Here is a 5,422-nt window from a genome sequence, read left to right as displayed (position 1 = left end):
GACTGTTGACCCTAAGTATCTTAAATCCTCCAGCTTCTTGATCTCCACTCCCTGTAGCCTCACCGCTCCACCCGAGTTCCTCTCATTCACACACATATATTCTGTCTTGCTGCGACTAACCTTCATTCCTCTCCTTTCCAGAGCATACCTCCACCTCTCTAGATGTTCCTCTACCTGTTCTCTGCTCTAACTACAGATCACAATGTCATCTACAAACATCATCCTGTCTAACCTCATCTGTCAGCTTGTCCATCACCATTACGAACAAGAAGGGGCTCAGAGCTGATCCCTGATGGAGTCCCACCTCCACCTTGAACTTCTCTGTTACCCCTACAGCACACCATATTAGTGTCTCACAGCTAGCATACATGTCCTGCACCAGTCCAACATACTTCTCTGCCACTCCAGACTTCCTCATACAATCCCAGAGCTCCTCTCTTGGCACCCTGTCATATGCTTTTTCTTGGTCTACAAAAACACAATGCAGCTCCCTCTGGCCGTCTCTGTGCTTCTCTATTAGAATTCTCAACACAAATACTGCATCTGTAGTACTCTTTCTAGGCATGAAGCCATACTGCTGCCTTGCCTCTCTTTCATTTTCCACATTCATCAGCTCTTCAAAGTACTCTTTCCATCTTCCCATCACTCTTCTAGCATCTGTCAATACATTTCCCTCTCTGTCCTTAATCACCCGGACCTGTTGTACATCCTTTCCATCTTCATCTCTCTGTTTCGCCAACCTGTATAGATCATTCTCACCCTCCTTACTATCCAACCGAGCATACAAGTCATCATAAGCCCTTTGTTTTGCCTTTGCTACCTCTATCTTTACCTTTCGCCGTATCTCCCTGAACTCCTGTCTGTTCTCTTCAGTCCTCTCAGTATCCCACTTCTTCTTCACTAACCTCTTTCTCTGTATACACTCCTGCACTTCCTCATTCCACCACCAAGTCTCCTTATCTACTTTCCTTCCAGATGACACACCAAGTACTCTTCTACCTGTCTCCCTGATAACACTAGCTGTAGTTGTCCAATCACCTGACCACCCAGACCCTTTCTCAACTCCTCCCTGAAAACCATGCAACACTCCTCACTTTTCAGCTTCCACCACTTTGTCCTCTGCTCTGCCTTTGTCCTCTTCATCTTCCTTGTCACCAGAGTCATCCTACAAACCAGCATTCTATGCTGTCTGGCTACACTCTCACCTACAACTACTTTGCAGTCACTGATCTCTTTCAGGTTACCTCGTCTATACAAGATGTAGTCTACCTGCGTGCTCCTACCTCCGCTCTTATAAGTTACCCTAAGTTCCTGTTTTTTCTGGAAAAGGGTGTTCACTGCAGCCATTTCCATCCTTTTTGCAAAATCTACCACCATCTGTCCCTCGGTATTCCTATCCTGGATACCAAATCTGCCCATCACTTCTTCATCCCCTCTATTGCCTTCACCAAAATGTCCATTGAAGTCTGCACCAATGACCACTCTCTCATCTAGCTCATTCCAGAACTTCTCCTTCTCCTCAAACTCACATCCGACCTGCGGGTCATAGCCAATAATAACACTGAACATCACACCTTCACTTTCCAGTTTCAGACTCAGACTCGATATTCAAACTCCCTCCTCTCAGTCCCAGACTCTTGCCTTTCCTCTTCTCTCTCTGCCTCCGAACATGTCTTCCTCCTCTCCTTCTTTGACCCACAGTAGCCCAGTTTCCATTGGTTCCCTGTAGGTCAATGGTACCAATCCGATCCGGTATGATCTGGTTATTAGGTTTGATTCGTATGTTTGGTTTTGGCAAAAGTTTTACACCGGATGTCCTTCCTGCCTCTGCCGCCCTGAAGCTGCATTAATACAATAATACTACAATATCTACTACATTTTCTATTTAACTTTCGAATCTATACATATAAACAAACATTTGTCCAATCAATTTGGCACAGGAAATGACGTATTTTATTTTTTCTACTTTCCGACCGATAGTATAAATTAGGGGGCGTGGCCAACGAGCGGACCGGAAGTGGAGCCGAGCTAGCAGCAGCAGCAGCAGCAGCAGTAGCAGAGCGGGACGCCGACTCCCGGAGACAAACACATTTAAACGTTTTTCCCGATGAAATTGCTACAACGAAAGAGTAATTGGTCTGCAAACCAAATTCCTCCGGGAGAAGCAGTGAATTTTCAAACCGTAATTTTGTTTCCTCGACAAATGTTTCACACCTTTCATCGAAGTGTGTGACGTCGGCGGGCAGCAGGTAAGAGGCTATTAGCATTAGCATTAGCATCGAGCTTCTTTGCTATCTCTGGACAGTTCAGGACAGACTTGTTGTTAATGTTCTGTGTTCAATTCTAAATAGATCGACTGCAATTAAATGTAAATGTTGTGCAGCAGTCTGTAGACTTTTCTGAAGTAATTGCATGTTAGTCTGCATTTTGCCAAAAATGTGTAGTGGGACGAGGGAACAAGCAGAGGTGTGAAGGTTTGCAGAAGTGGAGGTTTTTAAGTACGCTTGTCAACAGTGCAGAGCAATGCAGGGTGTGGAAGAGGATATGTATAGATGGATTGGACGAGGACATGATGTTAGTTGGTCAAAGGACCGAGAAAAGAGATGGTTTACTGAAGTGAGAAGATGAGGGGAAAAGAGGGTTTCCACAAAGTTTCAAAAATAAGAATAAAAACAACTTAATCTATCCCTAAGGAAATTGTTGTGCCAGAGTTACAAGAAAAATATAACAATAATAAATAATAGTAGACAAATTGTATAAATAATAAAAAATAAGAGAAAAAGGGAGAATAAGAAATACAAATAAACTATAAAGTGTCTTAAGTAACGAGTGAAAGATAAGGAGTGCACAAGAGTCTGAAAAAATATTGTACACGTAGCTGTTAAATGGTAAAGTAACAAACTTTATCTCCCCAACTCTTGGCACTCGATCTTGTTAAATCAGTCTTTCTTGTCAGTCAGACCTGTAAAACAGACAGTTCATCTAAATCTTGCTGTGACGGTTTTAAGTTAGTCAATTCTGTTGTTCTGTCTTGTGGGATATTGTTCTTTTTTTCCCGGCAATATGAATGGCAAAATTGAAAATGAAAAAAAAATAAAAAGGCTCATGTTTAGGGTTGGATGGAAAAGAAAATACACATTATATTTCCCTGTTCAGCACATGAATTTTAAAGATAATTGCAATCATCAAATTGGCAAATTGGCAAATCGAATGATTTATTTAATCTTTTTTAGCTTTCTGATTGAAGTCTAGAAATTAGGCCAACATTAACGGTGAACATTTTTAAAACCCATTTAAATTAGCTCCAGAGGTGTCATTGAATGTTGTTCAATCAGTGGTGTAACATCTGCTGTGATCTCCTCCAGCGACTCAGATAGTTTGGTGTGGATTCGAGCCGCAGTGACTGGAGAATAACTTCATTTCTGACGCCAACCAAGCCGGAGCCGCACATCAACGGCAGCCTCCGCTCTGCTGTCCAACCTCAACGTTGAATAAAGTTCCTTTTCATCATTTTGGAGACTGTGTTATATCTATTTTTCTGTACTTTTTGTGTTATATATCTTTGTTACAATTATATATCTTAAATTTTAATTCTGATTTAAAAAAAAAAAAATCTGTTCTAAGTATTTCACAAGAAAGAATAGCTCATTCATTCACCTCTAGGATGTGTTACTTTAGTGTTCCCTTTATTTTTTTGAGCAGTGCATATGTGTGTCAATTTGACCTGAGCTCTTTCTAGTAGTGTAGTAAAATAAACTGATGAATTTCAGTTCTAGTGATTCCTTTCAATTTTTGTTTTGAACATAAATGTCCCTCACAGATAAAATACAATGTGACTGAATAACTCAAACCTGCAAGTCATTACTCTTGACCTACACATGATCCGAACAAGCATCTCAGTATTTCACATCTCCCATTTGAAATCAGGCTATAAGCAAAACAAGTTTTGTTTTACATTCAGTCTCATTTTATTTCAGTTACCAGTTGACTTGTGAACACTGAAAAGGAAACATTAAGCCTAGCAAAGGGTTGAATCGCTGTCAGACGTCCTTTTGCTTCTGGAGGTCCCCCTCAGACACCTTAGGTATGGTGGCCCAGATGCTCATGCACATACATACATACACATTGTCCTGTTTGTTATGTATATATACATACATACAGACACATGCACATACAGTATATATATGTACATACATATATACAAAAATATATACACACAAATTCATAGCCACATATGCGTACATATGTATGTACATCAATATATACATACATACACACATACATAAATACATGGATACATGCATGGATATAAAAAATGAAAACACAAGGACACATGTACATACACGTAAACATTCATACATAGAAACATTCATATATACACATACATAAATGCATACATATAGACATACATGCATATGTACATATATACATGGATGCAGACATACATACATATATGTATACATAAGTACATACATACACGAGTATGTATGTACGAGTACATACATACATACACAGGCGTATATACATAGATACATACAAACGTATATACTTACATACACACACATAAATACATATATACATACAACCGTACATAGATTAATACATATATAACTACAAACATACATACAAGCATACCTACATAGATTTATACTGACACATACATACAATCATACATATACATACACACACACACATACATTCATACATACTGTACATATAAATATATACAGACACACATACAAACAAACGTACCAAAATTCATACATAGATGCATACATACACCCATGTACACTCAAACAAATATATACACATGTCAATAAATAGATATAACTATACATACATATATACAAACACATAAACATACAAACACACATACTCACATGCATACACATATACAGATACATAGATAGAAAGATAAACATTCACACATATATATATATATATATATATACAAACATACACGCATACAGTCAATACTCACAGAGAAATATATACATTCAAAGTTATATTCAGAGATACCAGTTCATACATACACACATGCATACAAACACATAAATATTTACACACATTTACATACATACATATAGATATACATACATATGTGCACATATAAACACATACACGTTCACAAATACATCTACACTAGCATACCTACATATATACAAATATCCATAGATTTATACATAAATACATAGTATATACATACACATACACACAAATACATACACATAAATACACGTGCATGTATGTAAACACATATACAAAAACATACTTAGATTCAAACATAATGACCTAGATACATATACACACGCATACATACAAATATACATGCATATACTCATTTATAGATTATTCACATCGATAAATACATACTTATATATATACAGGCACCAAAAACAAATATCCACATACATGCGTTAAT

The 5,422-nt window shown here is 38.0% G+C and overlaps 1 long non-coding RNA gene across 1 annotated transcript; it reads left to right on the top strand.

Annotated features, from left to right (window-relative positions):
• Positions 1-1,792: 1,792 nt before the first annotated feature.
• LOC147218173 (uncharacterized) lies at positions 1,793-3,769 on the top strand. Its single transcript, XR_015108811.1, has 2 exons — positions 1,793-2,249; positions 3,366-3,769. It is a non-coding gene; the product is annotated as an uncharacterized LOC147218173 (long non-coding RNA).
• The last annotated feature ends 1,653 nt before the right edge of the window (positions 3,770-5,422 follow it).

The sequence above is a fragment of the Fistularia commersonii genome, chromosome 26 (genome assembly GCF_037954325.1).
Source record: "Fistularia commersonii isolate RoL2024-O1a breed Wild chromosome 26, RoL_Fcom_v1.0, whole genome shotgun sequence".
In the NCBI taxonomy this organism is placed as follows: domain Eukaryota; kingdom Metazoa; phylum Chordata; class Actinopteri; order Syngnathiformes; family Fistulariidae; genus Fistularia; species Fistularia commersonii.
This window is presented reverse-complemented; position numbering and strand designations above follow the sequence as displayed.